At 43.5% G+C, this 14,725-nt stretch overlaps 1 protein-coding gene across 1 annotated transcript in view; it reads right to left on the bottom strand.

Moving 5' to 3' along the window:
* Positions 1–14,725, bottom strand: part of PTPN1 (protein tyrosine phosphatase non-receptor type 1) — a 368,861-nt gene that overhangs the window by 136,558 nt on the left and 217,578 nt on the right. The gene's annotated exons all lie outside the window — the stretch shown is intronic.

A 14,725-nucleotide genomic window follows, 5' to 3' on the forward strand; every position in this document is an offset into this window, starting at 1 on the left:
TCTTTGTGAGAGCCACAACTAATGAAACTGAAGCCAACTGATGAGTTAGACGATGTCAAGGCTACTTGCATACTGTTCGTTAAACAACAAGTAAAGTTTAGTTTCTCAGTGGCTTCTTGTTGGCATCACTTCAGTTCGTACCACCTAGACACTGAAGCCAAAACTCATCCACAAAAGTGCACCTCGTCTACGTTTTGATTACGCTTCAGAAATCACATTGTATGTAAACCAATCCTTTGTGATTTGAGTGCACAAAATGTACACAAATCGGATCCACGGTACCACCCACTCCACAATTATGCTACTAATTCTGAAATGGTGAAAATAAGAAATAGAACAGTCTACTTCCGCGGTCTTAAGAAAACGTGAAACGAACTTTGTATTTCTACGGACCTTCTTTGAACCTTTAAAGCTGACAAATGTTCCATAAACAGTAATTAACATAAGAGGCTGTTAAATTCAAACTTAAGATAACAATGAATGGTCTCGTACTGCCTGCAGGTGTGCCAGCCAAGGACGCCTCGAGGGGTAAAGTTGAGAGAAAAGGTGCATTTTGTTGGCAAATCTCTAGGAAATTTTACGTATGCGGACTTTGTGCCACATTGTTGTTCCGACAAACATTTAACCGTCTGTACTGCATGCCTAATTAAACAGCCTTGTTCTAAGTGGCCAAAGCCCCACGAGGGAAGGTGGAAAACAGGGAGGGGAAATCCCTCAAAGAAAAAAAAAAAATGAAAAAAGAAAAAACACCAATGCGACAATCTGCTCAGGTATACACAGGCTTCAAGAGCAAGTCTGTGCGTGTCCCGTGGTGAAATGTCAGTAAATCAAAATTTTACAGCCATATAGGTTTTGAAGGAATCCGTTTGTGTTTACATCACAATCCATCGTGCAGGCCAAAACCACAGGCGCTTGATTTTAGAAAATATTTTTATGTTGAACATCCTTTCGGGTGTGACAACCATACACATCTGTTGTTTAAAGTCTACTGTGCATAGCCGGACTCCCCAAATGGCCTCCAACTGAAAATCAGTCTTCTGTTTTAGACTTTGCAACTTACGGCAGCAGCTAGTTTCATGGATTTACTATCCCTTTAGTGAAAAAATGTACATTTTTCTAATATTCGTAGGTAGCCGTCTATTCAGGTAAATATGACATTTATATCTATTCTTCGGCTTAAACATTATCGCTGCTTCTATTTTTATCACCAACAGGACCATGAGCATCACCATCCCGCTTAAAGCTTTGTCTGCCTTCCTCCTAAGGCATGCACGTGAAATTCCTGAATATGTTTTTGATGAATTTCAGGTTTTCATGATTCACCGGTTGCTAGCAAATTTTTAGATGATCTTTAATTCATGTGAAGTTATTTCACTATTGCACACTCACCACTTAACTAAACGTACACTCTATGTTCTGTTCTGCACACCAAATACTGCAGGAGGGGAAGAACAGGCTCTAAGGTTACAGTACCCAGCGTAAATACGGAAGCAGAGCAGATGTCACATGGAAGAAAACACACTTTCTACTTCCAACCTCTGCATTTGACAGTACATTCCAGAAGGCATGAAAGCATCACGGACGTACTGACAACGAACCAGACAACCAGCAGAGGCTCGGATAGAATTCTAGACAGCCCATGACAAAGTTAAGGGCCCCTGAGGGGAAGAGACCCAAGAAAGCACCTCCTTAGAATGAATCATCAGGTGCAATTCACCTACGGAGAAGTTCCAAGGATGGGTGGAAATTAAACATTTAACACCTAAAACACCTTTGTTTTTCTCGAGAAGTGACCTTAAGAACTTGACTCAATATTTCAAATGGGACCTTAATAACAAAGTATAAAGATTAGTACAACCTCCATTTTCTACTGGTTATGCATGTGAAACAAACATTCATCTTGCTCTTAGCCAAGGCATTGACAACTAGATTAGCCGCATTTGAGGTATCCAGGTTTAATAATACTCAGATCACTCTTCTATTTGGTGGTCTCATTTCAGACCTTTTTGTCTAGTCTGAACATATCCATGTGACATTATCACCCATATTACACGCTTTCGCACTTTGCTGCAATGACCACCAAGCTGCCACTCCTACTATTCATGCTCTTCTAGGTCTAATATTTTCTTTCCTGTACCTCTGGGCTATCAATCTACATTTTAGCAATATGCACAAAATATCTAAAAGCTTCTTTGACAAATTTCTCATAAACACAGTGAAAATGACTAGAGGCCAAGCATCTAAAACGTGTAATCGTATCATGTAGTTGGCTTTAAACCTCCCAACCTGCCCCAGCACTATTCAATTTAACTACAGTTTTTTTTTTTTTATTTAAATATTTGAAGTGACATTGGACTAAGAACGCTTCAAGATATTTTCTGAACATTTAATGTGAAGAATTAGTTCTTATGGTGTAAAAGTAGAATTAATCTTGCATATGGAACTCTCCTGTTGAATCTATAGCGTTCCCTTTTATGAAAACTGACCATTTAATATGGAGGCTATCAGAGATCTGAAAAGTACAGAAGCCTCTAGAGAAGCTCACGTCGTTTGCTAGGTAGGTCGGAGATCCAAGGCTCCAAAGTAAAAGACACTGTCCACAAAAACCACTGAAGGCGGAGGACGACGGCAAAATAGGAAAAGGTCATGAAAACTGAGATATCAGCTTTCTTGCAACGGGAAGGACACTTTTCAAAGCCACCAGGTTTAACGCCAAAGGAGAGGATCATTACCATAGTCAAACCTCAATGAAACCAAGGACTGTACCTAAATTCGAAGGCAAATTCGTACACCAAATTTACAAATAAAACTATTTAAATACAGCATTAAAGCAGCAAAAACCTACAGTCCAAGAAAGGACAACCAAGACATAATTAAACACACACTGGCAAAGTCAACAGGTCTGGCACTGGCCACAAAACCTCTCACAATTCTTGTTTTGTGATGGTTTTTGCAAAACGTTATTGTTTGGGCGCTTTTGGGATCTCATGAAATCCAAAGAAATACAATGAAATAAAAAAACTTGCTGAAGGCAAAAGTGTTTTTCTAGTCCCAACAAGTATACTTTACCGTGGTACCACTGGCACTGAAGAGAACTACATTGTGTGTGGGTGTGCTGCTCGTGAGGGAGCAGCATGCTGCAACTCACAGTAAAGTCAGTTAATGATTGAAGTGGGCTAACATTGCTCCTTAATGCATACTAGAGTGGGAGGAAGAAAAATGACAATAACACACCCAAAGACTCATGGATGACCCTTGGCTGAAAACCCCTAAAAGTAACAGTTCTTAGTAAAATCAAAAGTTCCAGGCTTACTCAGACCTACTCGCCTTTAAGAAAGAAGAGGCGATAAAGAAGGGAAGGAAAAATTAACAAAAAATAGGAAATAAGACAAAAAAGTAAAGAAGTGAGGTAGGAAAGGAATGAACAGAGGCAGGAAGGGAGGAAGGCTAACAGGAAGAAGGAAGGCAAAATGAAAGAAGTGATGTATTCTTGGTATGCAAGCCATTAGTAAGTTGTGGCCTCTCCATGAGGACAACACCTCTGAATTTGGTGCACTGGCTCGAGGAAACTAATACATTTGCAGGCAGTTAGTACATCTGAAATACGACGTCCTTAGCATTGATTTTCCATAAATTCCCATACTTTCTACACGTGCTTCTGAGCCACTGCAAAACCTGGAGCTTTGACTAAAGGAGAACCCACCACCAACTCCACTCGTTGCAACACTTCCTTCCAAACATTTTGTTTATGACTAATGTAATAAACAGAACATATAACTTCAATCATTATTATATTTTCAAATACTTAAAAACTGCTGGCATACTCAATTGTGATGAGTATGTTCCAGTGCATCCAATATATATATTTTAAAATCAGTCATACGGTGTAGTTCAGTTTATTTAATGTATAATCTTTTTGCATGCAGGCCTGGCTTTAGAGCCTGGAGTTCCACAATCCTAATAAGATAAATTTAACATATTTGGATTTTAATTTTTACAAATCTATTCAACACTGGTGCATGTTGTTATTGACTCATGCAACTACCGTCACTTTATAGTAAATTATTATTTTTCACAAACAGAACTAAATACAATCGAAGAATCGATAACCCACCTTGCAGAAATTCAGAACGCCGAGTCACCAACATTTAACGTTGTGGGCAAGAAGCCTAGCATTGTCGCGCCCACACACTGCTATCCTTCATCGTTCCAAGCAAAGAAAACACTTGCTCTATAATAAAAAGTGGATTGTTTCAGCAGCTGAAACGCGTGTTAACACGGGGTGGCTTGTAACTGATGAACAGCAGTGGCTAGCTAGGGACTCCTAGTGTAGCATCTCAAAAACAATGCACAAATCGACCTCGGCACTACTGAGACTAAAATGCTTAAAACAGGAGGAAACCTCATGATACTGAGCGACTGACGAGGCGCATGCACTGACTGGGCCACTCGCATGGAAGACATTATTGATAAGGAGAATGTGGGCAGACTTGGCTTCTGTTGATCACCTTCCCTTGTGTGGTCGTAGTGTAGAAGGTTTTGTGAGGGTGGAAAGAAACAGTTACTCGTCTGTAACTCAAGTTCTGAATCATTAATACTTTCATCAGATCTTCATGCTTAAATCTTTATCAGTCATTTTCAGGAACCCCAATTAATACATTAACGTAGCTGCGTGTGCCTGCACACATTTAATACGGCGGTGAGCAATATTGTTTAGTTGCTCATTCACCTCTTTGTAATAACCGCACTGCGGTCAATGAGGCTGAAATACTGTGAACTCCACGCTCATTCGAGGCCAACATGGTTCAGATCTCAAAGCCGTGACTAGTAAAGGCATAGAATCAATTAAAGATCCAAACCCTGTGGAAGAATAAGTTACTTACACTTGTCAATACTCTTTCTTGCGGATACTCACCCTAACTGCATATCACACACCTCTAGAACATCCAGATGCCAGGTTGGAACTGGATATAATTTGCAGCCGTGCAGCCACTTGCGGTCTAATGGGATAGTGCGGCTCTGCAGCGACACTTCTGTGAAGTCTCGGTGGGCCAGGAAAAGTGGCCTATGTCAGTTTAGCTTGCCACTGGGCTGTATGAGGGGGATCCTTAGCAGTCTCCTGTGAGATGTGGAGGGAGTAAGAGAGCCATCCTGTACGCAGGACCATGTAGGCCATTTGCTGTTCAGGAAGATGAGTAAGCAGGACACTAAGGGGGTGATTCCGACCCTGGCGGTAAAAACCGCCAGGGCCGGGGTCCGCGGGAGCACCGCCAACAGGCTGGCGGTGCTCCTTTGGGCATTCTACCGCCGCGGCCAGAAACAGAAAGTCGGCGGTGTACCGCCGACTTTCTGCTGCCCAGGGGAATCCTCGCTGCGCCGCCATGGGGATTCCGACCCCCATACCGCCATCCTGTTCCTGGCGGTTTCGGCCGCCAGGAACAGGATGGCGGTATGGGGTGTCGTGGGGCCCCCGTAAGAGGGCCCCACTTAGAATTTCAGTGTCTGCTTAGCAGACACTGAAATTCGCGACAGGTGCTACTGCACCCGTCGCACCCCTTCCACTCCGCCGGCTCCATTCGGAGCGGGCTTCCTTGTGGAAGGGTGTTTCCCGCTGGGCTGGCGGGCGGCCTTTTGGCGGTCGGTCGCCCGCCAGCCCAGCGGGAAACCCAGAATGACCGCCGTGGTCTTTTGACCGCGGTACGGTCTTCTAGCGGTTCCCGCTAGGCGGGCGGCTCCCGCCACCCGCCAAGCTGGGAAAGACCCCCTAAGAGTCCAGGGAACCCAAGAGCCATTTTCACAGAGGCCAAGGATTGAGTTTGAAACATAAGACTCACATCCTGAATAGTCCACACTAGCTGTGGCGGAAGAAAGACCTTGAATGCCACTGTGTCAAGGACAGCCCTAATGAAGAAATCTTAAGTGTGGGGTACCAGTGAGACTTCAGCTCATTAAAAGAAAACCCCAAGGATGTCACGCATTCAGCCGCCATACGAAGGCGGGTAGCAGGGACACAAAGACCACATAATAAAGTATGTGCTCCTACATGGGAGCATGAAGAAGAAAAAAAAAAGACTCAACGTCAGAATGCAAAGCATCCGCAATAAGCATCTAAAGATCATGGCTCCTCAAACAAGAAAGAAGAGAAGGTGGAAAGGATTATGTTACTTACCCTGTAAACATCTGTTCATGACATGTAGTGTAGTAGTTTCTCATGCTCTGCACACTCCTGCCACCTAGTACTGGGTCCAAATGTGTGCAAGTTGTTTTTCTTCAAAGAAGTTTCTCGAGTCACAAGGCAAATTGACTCCTCTCAGTGATACTGTGCACAGGCATCAACTCCAGTGTAAGTGTTGTTTTCTTTCCACCATCTGGTCTTTGGTGCTCCGGTTCAAGACTGTTTTGTTCGGGCTCCCTTCGTCCTGTTTTGCACCTTGATTCCCGCTCGTATCGTTTTCGTTCATACTTCCATCTCGCTCTTTGAAATTAGAAGAAAACAGTCACTTGTCGAATTTATGTTCTTTATTCCCAGGCCTTTGGGCCTCACCTGTTCGGGCCTTATTTCTCATCTCGACTCGACCTACTATGCGCTGCTAATGGAACAAATTCCATTTCGGTTCTGTCCCAGCTGCCACGCAAAATATCGGCACATGGACCTCCATCAGGTGTCTCCCGACCACGACAAGGAGAACTGTGAGGCCTATCAATCTTTTTGACCAAAGGTTACATTGCATGATTGCAGAGCCCAGTGAAAGGAGATGCAGCCTAAAGACCTCGAGAAGTCCCCATTCTTCAGTCTCCATCATGGCAAATAGGAGGAGAACTGCACGAGATTTTGGCAGCAGAATAGTAAGATCTTTTCATCTCGGACTCCGAATCGGGCTCCGAAGTAGAGTTTGGTATGCATATCCAAGATCTTCTTTCGGGACAGTGTGCAAAGAGCAAAATGCCCCTGTCCGGCCTAATAAAAGACATTGTGCTCTGACCTAAATTATGTCTCCCGGGCCTCCACTGCCAACAGACCCTTGGTAGGCATCAAACATTAGCTAAGGATACGCCACCTCTGGTCCAGCACCGAAAGCCAAGCTAAAACACACATCTGCTGTACCGAGCCGTCCAATCTCGGTGCCAAGCTGAACATTTACCTCCTAGGCTCAGAGAAATCTAATCAAAACTGCTTCAGCTCCAACCACCTCGGTACCAAAACACAGCCCAGTAGTATGCAGAGCATGGCATTTAAGATGTCTCAGAAGTCGAGATGGAGTGTCTGACCTAGAGCAAAGATTATAGAAGTGATCCCTGAAGGGAGCCAAGATGGCCGCTTAGAAAGACGCATTTCCGCAGCGCTCCAGACACCTGTAGCTGAAACTGTCCTCCTTCCCTCGGCTACACTAGCGCTGTAGGGTGTTCAGGTGACACAACCCTGCAACATCTATAGGCGATATTGGTGGCCCCCAATCAACTCAGGTGGGGGAGACCATGCTAGAGGCCGGACTGAATTAAGATTACCCAGGCGTGGGAAGGAGCAGGGGCCTTGCTACTCTGTCACAGCTTCTTTGGGATGCAGTAGCTGCTTGATCCCAAAGCCACCCCTCTTAGTGAAGTCAAAAGGAGTTGTCTGGTCCGGGAAAGCTACATTCTGAAGACAGCTGCCTTGAAGCGGCTGCGAGGCAGAGGACCCTGACAATACAAGCCCCTGGAAGGAAATGAAGACCTAGGTGCAGAGGAGAATGGTGTGCCCGGTGGCACTCATGAGACTGAATAGTCTGATGTGGAAACAACACACCCTGGGGAGGAGAGACCGTTCCCCATCCAGAGGGCATGGGATGAGGCACCAGGGGACGAATGCCATCCATGGGCAGAGGACTGTAACTATATTGTCATACCATCAGAGGCGCTCGGATCGGGCCACAATGCTGGTCGGGCCTTTGGTGAGGATGGCACACAGTTAGATGCGTCCTTCCTCCCAAGGGGCTGACAGGGACGAATGCCACAAAGCACCAGGGGCACTCAGAAACACCAAAAATGCAATAGGCACTTAACTGAGGAAGGGCTGGCAAAGATGGTGCAAAACAAGACCCCAAGAGATATGGATGAAGAGGAACAGGCAGAGTCTAACTTCTCACATCGACAGCAGACCTAAAACAACTCATGATAGACAGCAGCAAGACTACCACTAAAAAGAGTGAGGAAGTGGAGCTCATCCAATCGGACATGGAAGAGCAGAGAGAGTGGACAGCCGGGTTCGCAAACTGGATGAGCACGGTAGAAGACAAAGTTGATGATCCAACTGGACACCTGATAGATATGGAGCTGAAATTAATATCGCAGCAGGGGTGTGGAATTTAATAAAATATCTACTTGTCCATGGGACAGGATGCTTCTTAAATCTACTTGTTCTGTAAAAAAAATCTACTTGTCCCTTTGGTGCCATGTATTATGGCGACAAATTATGGAAGCAATCTCCTTATGTAAGAGTTCTGATAATAGCTTCTCTGATTATGCCAGGGCTACTACTATGGTAGGACTTTAATACTTGCAATTTCAATCCCTACTACAGCACTTTCCTTATTTTGCCACCTTTCCATAGATCTACATACTGGGGCTGGAGGAAGCAGACCGCAATAGTTCCAGGGCTGGATTGCCTTTGAGTTTGCAAACCTACTAAGTTGCATGTTTTAAGGATTTTTATCTACTCTTCTCTAATCTTTTCCCATAATGAGAAAGGTTGGAAATTTACACCTGACTATGGCAGAAGTAGAAGTTCTTCCAGAGTGGGGAAAAGTGGATGGAGGGAAAGTGAACTTGTAAACTCTCAATAGATTTTCACATAAGCAAATCTACACATTTTGTAGAAGTACGATTTCCTGGTCTACTTCTGTAAGCTTTTGTGAATTCATCAAAGCCCCTAATTCAAAGACGTATACCATGTGTGTACTTTTGTGATTTTCTTTAAGAATTGGAACCCTAATTAGGTTTGGTGTTGACAAAGACATTTTGTTTTTATTAAACTTCTATTTCTCTCTCTAGCGCCTTGCTTTACTGCGAATGATCGGATTCTGCTCTTCCACAAAGAGCATACTGGCACACAAAGTAGTTTTGTTCAGTGGCAATAACTACTGTGGCAATCAGTGGTCTAACAAAACTGGAGGGGCCACATGCAAGGAACATGGAGGCCCCCACCCTTCAAACTCACTCAGGGCAGGTGCTGTGCTGACGGGGACCCATGGAGGGGCGCTGTAGGGCCTTTGTTACACCACTGGTTGCAATGTATGCTTTTTGAGACCGAAAAACTTTTTCTTTTTTTTCTTTTTGCCAGTGTTTGTTACATTGGTGAGGGCCTGGCAGCTCCCATAACAATAAAGTGTTGCAAAAGCCATGTCAAAACAAGACACGCATTGACGAAACCAAAAGGCTCGGATCAGTTGGCTTTTACAGTGCTTGTTTATATTCATGCTTCCCATAATCTTGTTGAAAATGGTTTCACTGATTTTCCATTAGGAATATATTTTTTTTAAATACTGGCATGCATCAGCCCATTTTAATAAAGGACGCTTCAAAGAAATAGCACCTAAAATTTAGTTATAGCGCAGGGCTTTTTTTTCCTACTTGCATTTTTTTTTTTCCTGAGCATTTTATTTTGAAAGCAAAGAATCATCACTCTTGCTTACAAGCTTCTGAAAAAAATTGCATCTAATCAGAGCATTCTGGGAAAATTATACTGAGCCTCATATTGTTAAACTTTTCAAATGTTTTAACAGTTTTAAAAAACAATTTTTTTTTACTAGAACTACTGTCAGTACTGCAGTGTGACTTTAAAACATTTATTACAGCGCTCACCCTAATAATGAAGGCTTATAATTAGTGAACCATAAATACAAGTTCGAACAGCATTAACATATGGACACACATTAACTCCACTGCAGACAGTTCCCTTCTTTGTAAACTGGCAGCCAAAGTGTTTGTGCTGCAGGGGGTTGGGCCTACTTGTCCCAAGGACAAAATAAACATGAAAACTTGTTGGCCTTCACCCCAAACATTATGCCCCAGACATCGGGCTATAGGAATTCCACATCCCTGTGCAAGATAACAAGTTTACAGATTTAGAGGGCAGGTCAAGGAGGAACAATGTGCGCATATTAGGCCTCTCAGAGGGGACAGAATTGCAGCCAATAGAGGTCTTCTTAAAGACTTGTTTACCTCAGTTACTACCATCATTGACAGAGTCAACACCCATCAAAGTAGATCGAACGCACAGAAACACCAGAGAAGAGACCACAGGCTGGGTGCACCAGCCAGAATGATCATAGCCAGAATACAGCGGTATCGAGACAGTGTGCACATTCCTATAGAGGCAGGAAAGCAAGGGGTAGTGGAATACAATGATAATGGGATCTCCTATCCAGATTATGGACTGGCAACCCAGAAAAAGAGACACCCATTTGGTGAAATCAAGCAGTAACTGAGTGGCTTAAACTTGCAAAATACTCTTTGCTCCTGCCGGCACAACATTGTACGACTACGACTAACAGGATTGGGGTGAAGGTGATATCAAGAAATGTTAAAGGAATTAACTGTGTTATTAAAAGATACTGGATATGGTCAGGCTTGAAGCACCAGGCACAAAATGTCATGCTGCAAGAAATCCATTTAAACAAGCACATCACATTACAATCAAACTAGGGAGTGAGAGGTCAATGTGGCATGCAAGCTTTAATGCATAGGCACGATGGGTCCAGATATGGATTGCAGCAACAGTTTCATTCAGGGAGGCAAACTCATTCACATATTCAAATGGGAGATACATTGGGATACTGGGAGAGCTGAACAGATGACAGATAGTCCTACTGAATACATAGGTCCCAAACACTGACACTTCAAATTTCTTCAAAGAAATAACAAATCTGTAAAGCTTTTTATGTTGACACAGGGTACTACGGATGGGCCACTAACTTCATATTAGGCAGACACCTAGAAATGTCTCTGACTTCGCCGAAACAGCTAGGTAAATCTTCCAAATCACTAACGGAATCCATGGAGGCGATGGAGCTTATAGAGGTCTGCCGTTCCAAACACAAGGAAAAGAGGGGCTACTCTTTTTACTCTCCTCCACATAATACATTGTTGCACATCCATTTCTCATTGGTACACACCCCCACGCAGCACATAACAGGACCGCACTCTGTCAGACAACACCCCAACCATGGCTGAATTCTCTGGTAGAGCCTTTGCCCAGCACAGGTCTCAGTGGTGTTTCCCCATTGCAGTACTACAGGACCCTCCCTACAAAGAGGACAGAAAAACAACCATAGGAAAATCCTTCCACACTAACACAAATTCGCTGTCATCAGTATTATTGTGGGAGGTGTGCAAGGCTGCATTTTTGGGGAAATTGAGGGGCACTAACATACAGGGTCAGAAAAGTGCTCCCAACCATGGTAGAACATCATGTGGAGCCTATTAAAATCTTAGACAAATTGCAGGAGGCAACACAGACTGAAAGGGGATGAGGAAATAACATGGTTAAAGCAAACCAGGCAACAATTAGGTAAATAGGACTATGAAATATCCAATGAACATAATCATGAGCAAGGATATACTTCTTGTTGGCTACTAGTTTGGGTGGTCACCCGAAGAAGGGAAACAGGGCGACTGAAGTGACACACAAGACAGAAGGCCAAACAGTTACAGAACAGGAGGCAATCGTCCCTAGATTCCCGGAATTTTATATGCTGCTATATGACAATCAGTCAGAGAGACATTGGAATTACATAAGGCGCTTACTGGAGGAAGCCAGTTTGCCCCAACAGACACCTGAACTGAGGGAGACGCTAGAATCCTCATTCTTTGAGCACAATATTAAATGAGCATTTAAAGGTTTGGGAACTGGGAAGCCACCCAACAGAACTCTACGAGGTATATGTGGATATGCAGGTCGCCCCATAGTTAAATATGTATGAGCACGAGTGAAAGGGAAGTTTTCAGATATTCTGCGTAAAGCAAGATAGTGGTCCTAGCTAAGCCTGGGAAAGATACGTTGGATTGCGAGTCCTTTAGACCACTTTCAATGATCAATATGGATGTGAAAATTCCAGGGAAAATCATCATTAACCATGGAACCGAACTAAAAAAAATTTGCAATGGTAAGCCTAGATCTTCGTAAAGGATTTGACAGTTAAATGGGCCTTCATGAGACAGATGATCTGTGGCTAAGGCTTGTGGGGGGGATTCTAGGAGTGGGCTTTCCTTCTGTACAAGGCAGTATGGCGCTGGTAAATGTAAGCAATATGCTATCAGACAGCTGGAACATATGCAGGGGAAAATAGACAGGAATGCCCCTCTGTCCCTACGGATTTTTGCATTAACAATTGATTGTCTTGAGAAGACCGTGCACAGCTGACATATAAGGCACATATAAGGGAAGTACAATCTGTAAAATTGCACTATCTTGATGATACAGGATCTCCAGGAGACATGGAAAAAAAACAGATTGCACATTAACAAAGGGGTGCCAAATATCTAGACTCCAGTTGAATATAGAATAAATCCAATGTGTACCCTATGAATGTGCCGGAGGTAGATGTATCCGCTATACCTCTGCAGACAGCTACTGCACCTTTTGGATACCTGGGGATAATACAAAGCAAAGAAACAGAAGTGAACCATAAATATAATGTGGAAGCAATGCCATTTCTGTTGTCTCTGATGGGGAGACATGCCTTAAGTAAGAGGATAATCCGCCCCAGGGCGCTATACCAGTTTTCTACTTATGCCCATGATGATTATAGAGAAGTGTTTTTGGGAACTAGATGACAATGCAGCTACTGTACTGTGGACACAGTAAAGCCAGGATAGCGCTAAGCGTACTAAGATTACCTTAACAGAGATGGGGAACGATGGAACCAAACTATAGGAAATGTTACCAAGCAGCACAACTACAATATGTTGTCCCCTGGTTCAACACATGTGTAATGCCGGAGACTTTAACAGAAAACTGAGAATTACTGGCTATCCCCTTAGTATCCAAGAAAACACTTAAGCACACCCCCACACACCCCCAAACACTGATAACAATATAGAACACAGTGACAAAATTGGAGGGTCATAAACGCATGTATTTGCCACAAACAGGGCTGTGGAGGAAAATGCTGTTGTCGTAGTTGGACTCTTGCTCTAGGCAATACTGCTGGTTTAAGGATGACAGTATTTATGTTTGTAGGCGACTATGCCACAGCAAATCACATCTGTCATCCCAACCCTTCCGGCTCACAAGCGGTACCTCACCAAAAACCCAAAACAGTAAAAGGTGATTTGTGGCAGCCTTTATGCATGGACTCAAGAGTATGACATCTCAGGGATCATCGTGATTAAACAGAGATTACCCCTTTCTCACATTAACAACATGTCTCAACCACACACAGGCAAATGAAGAAAATGCAGTCAAGTTTCAATAGGTTTTATTTTAGTAAAACTGCAACATGCGATAAGTTGCATGGGCTGCAATGATTAGGTCAATGAACAGTGCAAGAAATAGAATGGTAAAGAAAAGAGTCATTAATACAAAGACCCCCACATTCTTGCAATATCATGAAACTACATGAAGTATGTGTGATCTGTCCTAATACCCTAGCATGACAGGCCTAACCTCTAACCTAAAAGAGAGCTGGGTGTGTTAAACCTAATCTGCCAATGCCATGTCCATGAGAAGACCCCCCCTAACTCTTGTTACCTTGGAATGAGCGTCAGTAGCTCAGACTTCACAGAAACACAAAAACTGGGTCAGCGTCAAGGTGACGTGCAGCATCGATAGCAGCAATGGCATCTGGTCGGAATCCCTCTGACTATCTGTTAAAGTGAAGAGTATTTATACAGATCTACTTGGACCCCTGACGTAGATTTATTCCCAAACATTAGATAACAAGGCGTGCTTGGGACTGTAATTAATATAAATAATCCCCCCCGAAAGCATGAAGAGGGAAAGTACCTAAAATGAACACCTACAGTTTGTTTGTCTGTCACTTGAACTTGACGCCTTAGCGCAGTGGCACTGCTAACACAAACTAAAACATGGGCCTAACTCAAAACAAGGCTGCCATCTTGAAAGATTTAATTAAATAAATGCGTTAAAACAGACCAAGCTAAGTAGGGTAAAAGTCAGTGGGTTACGGGGGCACAAGTCTGCAAGCTAACTCCTGTACCCCATTAAAACAAACTAGGATTCACTACACCCTCCCCCATTGCCGTAACAAGTATGACGCCATGTCCTGACGCCACCGAAGATGAATGAATCTAAATGCTAAAAAGCTCTGGACTAAAAAGCTAAAAGCATAAAAACTAGCTAAAAAATCCTCTTTAAAATGTGTTAAAATCAATAGCTAAAAACATACCATGTCGACCATGACAAGCACAGCAGGCCAAAGTAAGGGCAAAAAATCTATACTTTAAATTTGGTGTAAAAAGCCAATGTCATGATCTTGAAGATAATCTTCGGAGTCATTGAATGGAAATAACCTCAAGAAAGAGGACACATCGTCAGATGTTAGATCGATTATAGGATGGGCAGATGGGTCCACAGAGCAGTAGTGCAAAGTAGGCTCTTGTGCAGGTCCACCTGCAGTAGTGCCATCCTCCATAGTGTAACGAGCCAACTCGTTTAGCAAGGAATGCTCATAAGAGGCCTCACGAATCAGCCTTAGTGTCAAGGGGCACAACTGTGAATGAACCCTCA

Source organism: Pleurodeles waltl, chromosome 7 (assembly GCF_031143425.1).
Source record: "Pleurodeles waltl isolate 20211129_DDA chromosome 7, aPleWal1.hap1.20221129, whole genome shotgun sequence".
Lineage (NCBI taxonomy): Eukaryota > Metazoa > Chordata > Amphibia > Caudata > Salamandridae > Pleurodeles > Pleurodeles waltl.